Source organism: Gossypium hirsutum, chromosome A03 (assembly GCF_007990345.1).
Source record: "Gossypium hirsutum isolate 1008001.06 chromosome A03, Gossypium_hirsutum_v2.1, whole genome shotgun sequence".
In the NCBI taxonomy this organism is placed as follows: domain Eukaryota; kingdom Viridiplantae; phylum Streptophyta; class Magnoliopsida; order Malvales; family Malvaceae; genus Gossypium; species Gossypium hirsutum.
The window spans coordinates 110,727,495-110,740,186 of record NC_053426.1 but is presented as its reverse complement, the minus strand read 5'-3'; positions in this window follow the sequence as shown (position 1 = coordinate 110,740,186).

Below are 12,692 nucleotides of genomic sequence, written 5' to 3'. Positions count from 1 at the left end.
CACTACTTACTGGGTTTCGACTTTCTCATAAATACAAATACACGAATCTTTTCAAACTCGAAAGTTTTTTTAAAATTGATCTCGGAAGTTAAGAAAAGATCGTGCCCTAACATTACTGGGCAAGTATTTATTTTCTAAACCCGAGATAATAAAACATTTTTTTTGAAAAGGGGGTAACATTTTTAGCAATTCCACGTCCCAGTATCGAGAATTTTCGAGACGTTTGTAATCTCTATAACTTAACTGGATATTGATGTCTTTTCCTCGATTAACGTGAAATATGCCACTTTTTTCCAAAATTTTTCAATTTTTTTAATAACAAGGATCATATTTTTTAAAATTCTTTAAATTCTCATTTTCGAATTAAGACATTAAGTAATCAACTAGGTACCAATTTTGGGCGTATCGAGGGTGCTAATCCTTCCTCGTGCGTAACCGACTCCCGAATCCGTTTTCTAAATTTCGTGGACCAAAACCGTTGTTTTAATAAAATCAAACCGTTTATTAAAACAACCATTTTTCGAGGTAATCCAATCACACCTCATAAAAAAGGATTGGTGGCGACTCCCATTTTTGTTTCATTTTCTAAAACCCAAGTCGACCCGTTTTTCATCAAAAATGGTGTCAACAGCTTGGCGACTCCGCTGGGGAAACCGATAAGAGGGTCAAGCCACGTGGTGATTACTTTTTGTCTTTTGTCAAAAATTGAAAATTCGGTTTAAAATTACGATCCTTTCATCGCATTTTATCTGTCTTTATCATAATCATCATCATTGGGGTTTATAATTGCTCTGTTTGTTTAAATTTTGGTATCTTTCCGCATTGCATTGCATGACCGTTGGTCACACCTTTTTAAGTGGAGTGAGCTGCTTCGTGAGTTTTCACTCGCATGGATTGTCCTTTGGATATATCTACTATGTCTTCGTGAGATTTCATCTCCGCATGGCCATAGGGAAATGTATCCCCCTGAATCGAACTCAGTCCGTATGAGCCTATAATGGGTGAGGATCGAGGAATCTGCTGGTTCAGGTACCCTACTTTAGAACCAAACCACATGTAATGAGCCATAGGAACTGACCTAGGTAGAGCTACTCCAATTTTTAGTGCTTACCTAAATGAATGTTGTATTTATTGTCGCTTATTTTAAATCTTATTCTGTGTTTAATGCTAATTTACTTTGTTTGTGATTGCATGGCATCTTCATTCTAAAAGAGGTGTCGATTTACGTTCAGTTTCTTGGTAGAAAGCTTATCATGGAAAAGGGGTTTGTTGATAAAGTAGAGGATAATGCGGCTGTGCGAATATGGGCTGAAACGACACAACGAGAGAAAGGCGATAGTCTTACCGAAGGGTACGTGTCAGAATTGTGGGATTTTACCCGTATCAGTGTAATCCAGAATGACCTTCGAGAAATGAAAGAAGTCTGGGATCAATGGGATGTCGAGGCCAAGCAGCTGTTCTGTTGTAACTACGGTGACCTACCTTATCTGCTTAGTGTCAAAGTGGACAAGTATTTATTCCGAGCCCTTGCTCAGTTTTGGAATCCTGCCTACAGTTGTTTCACTTTTGGGAAAGTAGATTTGACGCCTACTGTGGAGGAGTATACGACCTTGCTTCGGTGCCCAAAGATTCAAGGCGACAAGGCTTATTCCAGAGCTGCTTGTGTCCCTCCGTTGTTAAAGAAATTAATGAACATCACTGGGATGAGCGAGCAGTGGGTCGCTGCCCGGATCCAACAGAAGGGCGACAGTAAATGTGTTCCTTGGAAAAGTTTGCGAGATTTGGTGCTTGTACATCCTGACTTAAAGAAAAGGGTCGATGTCTTCGCTTTAGGTATCTATGGACTAGTGGTTTTCCCCAAAGCTTTAGGACACATAGACGAGGCTGTATCTGATTTGTTTGATCGGCTTAGTAAAGGGGTTACACCGGTTCCGGCAATACTCGCTGAAACTTTTAGATCCTTGAATGCGTGTCGAAAAGCAGGGGAGGGAAGGTTTATTGGATGCGCGCAGCTCTTATTGGCATGGTTCCATAGCCACTTCTGGAAAGTCGAAAAGGTCTCTTATCGGGTATTCTCTGATAGCTACTTCCCTCTAGGAGAATTGGTGGCCACGCCAAGACGGGATGATATTTCAGAAGAAAAATGGATAGAGATACTCCAGAATCTCCAGGATGAAGATATTGAATGGAGGGCTCCTTAGTTAATTCCTGATGAGATATTATACCGATGTGGAGATTTTGACTGGGTTCCGCTGCTCGGGATATGGGGAGCTATCGGATATGCTCCTCTACTCGTATCAAGACAGTATAGATCACGACAATTCATACCGGCAACGCAGGGGTTGGCCTATTATGATTTTTCCTATAGGGAGGACAATTACAAGAAGAAGGTTCGAGAAATATCTAGTGCCTGGAACCAGACTCGTCGAATGAAGATCTTAGCCGTGGGTCCGACAATTACCCCCGAGTATAGTCAGTGGCGTGATCAAAGGATCAACGACAATATCCCGGCGTCAAATTTAGAAACTGCTCGATCTTTAGAGGAACGCTTACAAGTTTTGCCTTCTGAGATGGAAATCATCAAACAAGAATTCGAAAAAGGAGTTTAGAATTGGGGAAGAAGATAGAACAACTAGAGGAAGAAAAAATGCAGTTAGGACTGGATGTGGACATTCAAAGATTAGAGGCCGATAAATTGAGAAAAGGAAAGAACAAAGCAGAAGAAGATTTGGACAGCCTGAAGACAGATTACAAGAAGTTGCGTAGGTCGGTAAGAGCTGTTGGCTTGGGTAAAACACCAGAACAATGGCGACAAGAAATTCAGGAGGAAAAGACGAAAGCTAATCAATGGGAAAAGAAATTTCAGGATACTCGGGCTCGAGAAGTCGCCTTGGGAAAGAGTCTACTAGTTTGCCAAGACGAGAAGACGGAGTTGAAGGTCCGGATAACTGAACTAGAAAGATCGCTTCACCAGTACTGTAATCGTAATGCTACGGTTGAATTAAGGGCGAGCTTAGACAAAATTGAAGAATTAAAAGGACAAATAGGAGGGCTAGAGAATGCATTGCAAAATAGTGAAATCCGGATAGAGCTTCTGGAAGAAAATAATGAGCAGTGGCAAAGACAATTCCGTCTGTCTCAAGAGCAGATTAGAGAAAGAGATTATATTATGGGAGAGGCGGTGGCTCAAGTGCGCGAAGTAGCTGATCATCTGCAGACTCTAGCGGTTCAGGCTGATCTATTAAGTTTGAAGTATGAGTCAGAGTCGGACAGGGGCCGAGAATTAGCTTGGCTTCTTAGAAAGGTTAAGGCTTTGAGTGTGAGGGCAAAGTCATATATGTAGTCTATTTTATGTAAAGAAACTCTTTATCTAGTAAAGTTTTCTAATGAAGTTGAATTAGAATCAGTGCCTCTTTTTTCTTTGCATTCTTTTCATGCATTGCATCACATCATATGCATTCATGACCATTAAAAAAACCTAATCGAATAAAATCATTTCAGTTAACCTGGAAAACCAACAAAGTTACGGCACCCGAGCTAAGGCAAAAATTATGGACCAAAGGTTGGAGAAGCTAGAGCGACTTCAAAAAGAAATGCAAGACCAGTTGCAGGCGCAAATGAAGGAGCAAATAGAAAAGATTCAGCGTGACATGGTGCAAAAGATGGAGGAGTCCCAAAATGATCTGGTGGCTAAGATGACGCAATTATTAAAGGGAGTAGATAAGGGTAAAGGTCCTGTGATTGTTAGTGAAAAGAAAACAATGGTGAACCACTTTATCCTCCAGGTTTCACGCCTCCGCATGCGCAAGTACAGACTGAGCTGCATCCGCGGAGACCCTCTGTGTCGGTTAGGCCCCAGCAGTTCCAAGGCGATGCTTCAATCCCAATGAATTTTCAACCCGGAGCGGGCTTTAATCCCGGTGATAGCCCGAATAATATTGCTGTCCAGATCTTGACGAGATGGTTGAAAAGACAAGGCGAAGGAGGAATTTCCAAAACAATTTGAGGAGAAATGGAAATGGATAGAAGAGAAGTTTAGGGCAATAGAAAGCATCGAAAGCTATGGAATAGATGCAAAGGATCTGAGCTTGGTTCCGGACTTGGTGCTCCCTTACAAATTTAAGATGCCGAAATTTGAGAAATACAACGGGACTAGTTGCTCAGGATCCCATATTACTATGTTTTGTAGAAGAATGACGGGGCATATTAATAATGATCAATTATTAATACATTGCTTTCAGGAAAGTCTTACGGGAGCGGCGTCAAAGTGGTACAATCAGCTGAGCCGAGCTAAAATTGCTACTTGGAGGGATTTAGCACAGGCTTTCCTGAGACAATACAATCATGTCTCAGAAATGATGCCTGACAGGATAACTCTGCAAAATTTAGAGAAGAAATCGAACGAAAGCTTCAGACAATATGCGCAGAGGTGGCGAGAGGTGGCGGTTCAGGTGCAACCACCGCTTTTGGAAAAAGAGATGACGACGCTTTTTATTAATACTTTGAAAGCCCAGTTCATCACTCACATGTTGGGAAGCGCTTCAAAAAATTTCTCGGATATAATCATGAATGGTGAAATGATTGAGCATGCCATTAAAAGTGGAAAAATAGATGGAGGAGAAAATAATAGGAGGGCACCCCCGAGGAAAAGAGAAAATGAAGTGAATAATGTGAATGCTTATGGTAGGTCAATTACCGTGAATCAACCAAAGAAAGTGGTTGCTAATCAACAGGGATCATCAAGACAAGAGTCGGGAGCTAGGCAAACTACTGAAAAGCCCCAATTCACGCCAATCCCGATGTCATACAAGGAGTTGTATCAGACTTTATTCGATGCACATGTTGTTGCTCCTCGTTACTTGAGTCCTCTACAACCCCTGTATCCAAAATGGTATGATACGAACGCGCAATGTGATTATCATGCGGGAATTTCTGGGCATTCGATAGAAAATTGTACTGCCTTCAAGAAGGTAGTAGAAGGACTTATCAATTTAGGTGTTGTCAAACTTGACGACTCACCTAACGCAAAGAATCTGTTACCTAATCACGCAGATAAGGGGTGAATATGGTTAGCGAAGGTACGGGAGAAGAAGTCAAGACTGACATTGCTGAAGTAAAAACTCCATTGAAACGGGTCTGGAAAGAAATGGCGAAAAGAGGGTTGGTTATTTCAGATTCTGAGGAAGGGCATGAGATGGAAATTATTGTGAATTTCACCATAAAACAGGGCATGAAATCCAAGAATGTGAAGGATTCAAGGCTTTGGTTCAAAGCATGATGGATAACAAGGAGATGAGGTTTTATGAAGATGCGAAAGAAATGAAAAGCATATGCGCGACAGAGTTGGGAACAAAGGCTCCAAAAATAAATCATCCTGTGGTCATTATCTCACGCCCTAAGGGTAATGAGGTTAGGGCTCAGGTAACACCGAAAATTGTAATCCAGAAACCATCAAATTTCTCTTATAGGATAACAAAATGGTGCCGTGGAATTACGGGTGAATGTGACCATTTTGGGAAAAGAAGCAGAAAGAAATCAGGAAATAGGTTCTTACACGCGCAATGGAAAAAGATATGACGCTCAAGCAGAGTCGTCCAGGGAAGAGAATTGGAAGAAAGAACAGTGGAAAGGGAAAGCAGTAGAAGTTGAGCCATTGGTAAATGAACCAATAAAAGAAGAGGAGGCAAAGGAGTTTTTGAAGTTTTTGAAACACAGTGAATACAATGTTGTGGAGCAACTGCACAAACAGCCAGCCCGCATTTCTGTATTAGCTTTACTCCTAAACTCAGAAGTACATCGGAATGCACTTTTAAATGTGCTAAACGAAACATATGTGGCTGACGATATTTCGGTAAACAAGCTGGATCGGTTGATCAACAATATTGGTGCTGACAATTTTATCTTCTTCAATGATGATGAAATACCATCCGGAGGAAGAGGTTCTACTAAAGCCCTGCATGTTACTGTCAGATGCAAAGGGTACACACTCCCGGGGACCTTGGTTGATAATGGATCTGCACTAAATGTATTACCTTTGTCCACTCTTAGTCGATTACCAATAGACAGTTGGCACATGAAAGCATGCCAGAGCATAGTAAGGGCATTTGATGGAACAAAAAAGAGGTTATGGGGAGAATTGAGGTACCATTAAGGATTGGCCCAGTCACTTATGAGGTGGATTTCTTGGTAATGGATATTAAACCCTCCTACAACTGTCTATTAGGGAGACCGTGGATACACTCAGCAGGGGCAGTACCTTCATCATTACATCAGAAGGTGAAGTTGGTATCGGAGGATCGGTTGGTAACAATAGATGCAGAGGAGGATATTATCGCAATGATGACTAGCGATGCACCTTATGTGGACATCAACGATGAGGCACTAGAATGTTCTTTTCGGTCGTTAGAATTTGTGAACGCGATGTTTATTGCGGAGGGAAATAGAATTCCAGTACCGAAAATATCCAAGACCACTGAGATGTGATTGCGATTGATGGTAGGAAGAGGAGCCTTACCCGGGAAAGGATTGGGAAAATATCTTCAGGGAAGGATTGAGGCACCAATGCCGAAGGAAAAGTTTGATAATTTGGTTTAGGGTACAAGCCAGACATGAAGCAGAAGAAGAAAGAAGTAGAGAAGAGACAAGAGAGAAGAAGAGCGCGTTTGAATGGACATGAAGCTAAGTGTGAGCCTTTAACCTTTCCCCACATATCTACATCTTTTGTGTCGGGAGGATTTGTTCATTCTGAATGTGGAGTGTCCGGTAGCGGCATGGGAGGAATGTTAGAAAACGTTTATACCAACGCCATAGAAGCAACGGAAAGGAGGGCCTTGTTGGAGATCTGCCCGTATGAGCCTGGAAGCGAGCTAAACAATTGGACTGCTGAAGAAATCCCTGTAGTCTTTAGGGCTTATTCAGAGTAATGCTCAAAACATTCCTGTTGTTTGTTGGCCTAGAACGATATGAATCTTTTGTGAAATAGGCATTGGGCCTAAATATCATTATTTTAATAAATACGTGTCTACGTTCATCTCGATCAGTCACTTTTTTTTTCCTTTATATTTTTCATTTGGTTGATTGTCTTACAAATAATTCTTTCATTTGTAATTCTTTTGCACAAACATATTCATAAATTTATATTCTTGGTATATTCTTTGATATGCCTTCATAGGTCTTCAATATCAATGACATGAGTGACGCTGCCTCAAATACGGAGCCTATTTTTGAGCAAGAAGTGTGTTCAGAGGGATCCCACGACTTTGAAAATGACGAAGATTATGATGCATCTCCGGACTTGTTAAGAATGATGGAACAAGAGGATAAGCATATCCTACCTCATAGGGAATCGTTAGAAATAGTGAGCCTAGAGGATAGAAAGGAGGTGAAAATTGGAACTGAAATCACCGCAAAGACAAGGCAAGACCTCATTAATTTGCTCCGAGAGTTCAAGGATGTTTTCGCGTGGTCGTACCAAGATATGCCTGGGCTAAGTACTAACATTGTGGTGCATCGTCTGCCCATAAAGGAGGATTGTAAACCCGTTCAACAGAAGCTCAGGAGAATGAGACCTGACCTTGTGTTGAAAATAAGAGAAGAAGTCAAAAGACAATTCGACGCTGGATTCTTACAAGAGGTCAAGTATTCGGATTGGGTAGCTAACATCGTCCCTGTTCCCAAAAAAGATGGAAAGGTACGAATGTGTGTGGATTATAGGGATTTGAACAAGGCTAGTCCAAAGGACAACTTTCCACTGCCTCACATTGATACTTTGGTAGATAACACGGTGGGCTATTCATTGTTTTCTTTCATGGACGGTTTCTCTGGATACAATCAAATAAAGATGCATCCTGGAGACATGAGGAAAACCACATTCATTACCTTATGGGGAACATTCTGTTACAAGGTAATGCCCTTCGGATTGAAGAATGCGGGAGCAACATATCAAAGAGCTATGGTGATTTGTTTCACGACATGATGCACAAGGAGATCGAAGTCTATGTTGACGATATGATCGCGAAGTCTAGAACGGAAGAAGAGCATGTTCAGGTCTTGAAAAGGTTATTTTTGAGATTAAAGAAATTTCAGCTCAAGCTTAACCCGGCCAAATGCACGTTTGGAGCCAGATCAGGGAAGTTATTAGGCTTCATAGTTAGCAAAAAGGGGATCGAGGTTGACCCAGACAAAGTAAAGGCAATACGAGATTTACCTCCCCCGCGCACTCAGAAGGAGGTTCGAGGTTTCCTAGGGAGGCTGAATTACATTGCTCGGTTCATCTCACAACTGACAGAGAAATGTGATACAGTATTCCGGCTCTTAAAGAAACATAATCCGGGTGAATGGGATGAAGAGTGTCAGAGGGCTTTCGATAAGATAAAGCAGTACTTGGCTAATACTCCAGTCTTATCACCTCCAAGTCCAGATAGGCCATTGATATTGTATCTAACAGTGTTGGAGAATTCCATGGGATGCGTATTGGGCCAACATGATGAGACGGGAAAGAAAGAAAGGGCAATATACTATCTCAGTAAGAAATTTACCGATTGCGAAATGAGGTACTCATCAATTGAGAAGTTGTGTTGTGCTCTAATCTGGGCAACCCGAAGACTGAGGCAGTATATGTTGTATCACACGACTTGGCTGATTTCAAAGTTAGATCCTTTAAATATATGATGGAATCAACTGCTTTGAACGGGAGAATGGCTAGATGGCAGATCTTGCTCTCAGAATTTGATATAGTATATGTCAGTCAGAAGGCCATAAAGGGAAGTGCAATAGCCGATTTCCTAGCTAGTAGAGCCTTGGAGGACTATGAATCTTTGAATTTCGATTTTCCAAACGAGGACTTGATGTATGTGGCGAATACTGAAGAAAATCCTCAAATGGATCACGTATGGAAGTTAAATTTTGATGGAGCTTCAAATGCTACGGGTAATGGAGTTGGGGCAGTTTTGGTATCCCCAAGTGGAGATCATTATCCTGTTGCTAGCAAGTTGGACTTCGATTGTACAAATAACATGGCAGAATATGAAGCATGTATTATGGGCATTCGTGCAGCCATTGAACGGAACATCAAAGTACTGAGAGTATACGGGGATTCAGCGTTGGTGATATACCAACTCAAAGGGGAGTGGGAGACTAGAGATCCTAAGCTAATCGGTTATAGAAAACTAGTTCTTGAATTGGCTGAGGAGTTTGACGATATCACCTTCTATTACCTCCCACGGGAGGAAAACCAAATGGCTGATGCATTAGCTACTCTAGCTTCGATGATTCAGGTGAATAGACTTGAGGCAATGAGGCCTGTTCAGATGAGTATCTCTGAGACCCCGGCTAATTGCTGCAATATTGAGGAGGAGGGAAAAGATGATTGCCCTTGGTATCAGAGTATCCTACAATATGTGAAGAATCGAGAATACCCTGACCAAGCGACAGAGAATGACAAAAGAACTCTGAGAAAGATAGCCATTGAATATGTCTTAGATGGAGAAGTGTTATATAAAAGAAGGAAGGATCAAGTACTGTTAAGATGTGTGGATGCTGTGGAAGCCAAGAAAATTTTGGAAGAAGTCCATGAGGGTATTTGTGGGACGCATGCTAGTGGTTTCACGATGGCCAGACAGATCATGAGATTTGGGTACTATTGGCCCACCATGGAAGGAGATTGTATTGATCATGCCAGGAAGTGCCACAAATGCCAAATTTACGGAGACAAAATACACGCGCCTCCTTCACCTCTTCACGTCATGACCTCTCCTTGGCCGTTTTCCATGTGGGGTATGGATGTTATTGGGCCAATATCACCAAAGGCTTCTAATGGGCATCGCTTCATCTTCGTAGTAATTGATTACTTTACCAAGTGGGTGGAGGCTGCTTCATATGCAAATGTCACGAAAGCAGTAGTCAGCAAATTCTTGAAAAGGAGATCATTTGTCGATATGGAATGCCTGAGAGGATCATATCCGACAATGCGATGAACTTGAATAATAGCACAATAGCTGAGGTTTGTAGCAAATTTAAAATTAAGCATCATAACTCATCGCCGTATCGTCCAAAATGAATGGTGCAGTGGAGGCGGCCAATAAAAACATTAAAAGGATTGTGGGGAAAATGACTGAAACCTACAAGGATTGGCATGAGAAATTATCATTTGCTCTCCTTGCCTATCGAACATCTGTTAGAACTTCTACTGGGGCAACGCCTTTTTCTCTGGTTTATGGAATGGAGGCAGTATTACCCATTGAAGTTGAAATCCCTTCTCTACGGGTGTTATCTGAGCTACAATTGGATAAAGCCGATTGGATCCAATCTCGGTACGATCAGTTGAACCTAATAGAGGAAAAGAGGCTAAGAGCTATTCACCATGGGCAAATGTACCAGAAACGAATGATGCGAGCCTATAATAAAAAGGTTCGCCCCCGAGAATTTCGTGAAGGGGACTTGGTACTAAAAAAGATTCTTCCTATGCAAAAAGATTTTAGAGGAAAATAGATGCCAAATTGGGAAGGCCCTTATGTTGTAAAGAAGGCCTTTTCCGGTGGAGCTTTGATCCTATGCGAGATGGATGGCAAAAGTTTACCAAATCCTGTAAACGCAGACTCCGTCAAGAAATACTTCACTTGAAAGAAAGGGGAACCAAAGTGAAAACCCGAGAAGGGCGCTTTGCTTCCTAAAAAAAAAAAAGGGAGACTTTGGAGAGGCTAAAGTGAAAACCCGTAAAGGGCACTTTGAGACCAAAGAGGGCTTGAGTCGAAAACCCGAAAAGGGCGACTCAAGTATTGGGCAGGATTGGAACATCAGGACTTGAGCGGATCAAATTTTGATCGGGGGGATATGATGATCTTCCTTTACTTGAACCAATAAGAAAGGATATGCAATGTCTTGGAACATTGACAGAGTATTGCAGATCTCCTGAACACATGTCAAACTTAGAAGGGTCTTCGGAAAGTTTGTACAGAGAAACTCAAGCTGTGATAACTGGGGCACCTAGTTCTTATGTGTATTCTTGAAAATACATTCTTTTGTTTTCTTCCTTTCTTTTTGTGAAAACGCACATTCTCAATCCATTTATTTGTTACCTTTTCTTTCGCCATCTTTGATGTTTTATTTGAGTTATGATCAGAACTAGCTTTATTCTTATCCATTGTTATGATCTTTTTGCAAACATGTTGCATAGGAATAGTGATTAACGAATTAATGAAACTTTCAGGAAAGAAGTTTTGCACATTACTCTGGAAAATTTCTAAATAATATAGGGACCTGAAACATGACTATTGTTTAGAAATACCAAGTTTAAAGGGGTGAATATCTAAGAAGGAAGAGTCTAAGCTAAAGACTATCCTTTCAGATTTTGTTGTCTAAACATTGATTGAACAAAATGACAAGCTGTCGTGTTAATTACAAAGCTTAAATGAACAAGTAAGAAATGATCATCAGGCAATAGGAAGAGGTTACCTCGGAGAAGAGAGCCTTCACTTGCGCATAAGACTTTGGTACGACACCTTGAGAATGGTGTAGGAAACCAGAACGGTTCAGATCCTATATCCCCGAATTGTGATAAAAGAGGACAGAGGAAAAGCCACATATTTCTACCCTTAGATTACTGTGAGAGAATGATGGTACAAATTTTGGCGTCCCAGTGGATATAACTTTGAGGTTTACAATAGGGACAGTCTGGCTAAATGTTTCTTCAGAAAAATCAGTCAAGCGAGAAGGCGTTGTAGCACATCAGTCACAAAACCTTGATAAACTTCGAGTAGTGATAACCTAAGCGAGATCATTCTCGGAAAAATAAAATTCTGCATTCATGCAAACACCATTCACATATGTCTAGTTAAGAGCATTTGTTTCATTTTGATCATGTCATCCTAATCATTAGGCATAATTAGGTTTATTATACAGGTCTTATCTCCCTGAGATTACAGTGGAACAGACCAAAGAATTTCAGATCTTATCTCCCTGAGGTTACAGTGGAGCAGATTGAAGCCAGAGATCTTATCTCCCTGAGATTACAGCGGAGCAGATCAAAGATAGTAATCCTATCTCCTTGATATTACAATGGAGCGGATTAAAGGATCTTATCTCTCTGAAGTTACAGTAGAGAAAATCACATCAGGTCTTATTTCCCTGAGGTTACAGTGGAGTAGACCGGAGAATTTCAGATCTTATCTCCCTGAGGTTACAGTGGAGCAGATTGAAGCCAGAGATCTTATCTCCCTGAGATTACAGCGGAGCAGATCGAAGACACTATCCTATCTCCCTGAAGTTACAGTGGAGCGGATTAAAATAAAGGATCTTATCTTTCTGAGGTTACAGCAGAGTAGATCGCATCAAGTCTTATTTCCCTGAAGATGCAGTGGAATAGACTGAAAACAACAAGTCATGTCCCCCTAAAGTTGTAGCGGAGCGGACAGTAGATAGCAATTCTTATCATGTCTAATCTTATTCCCCTAAAGTTGTAGTGGAATAGATGGAAGCGAAGTCACAAACCTTGTCTCTCTGAAGTTGCAGTAGAGCAGGTTGAAGTCACGAATCTTATCCCCCTAAAGTTGCAGTGGCCCAAGTTGAATATATGAGTCCGATTTCCCTGAAGTTGCAGTGGAGTGGGTCAAAATGATGGATCTTATCTCTCTGAAGTTACAGAAGAGCGGATCGCGTCAGACATTATTGAAGCTACTAATCCTACTTCTCTGGAG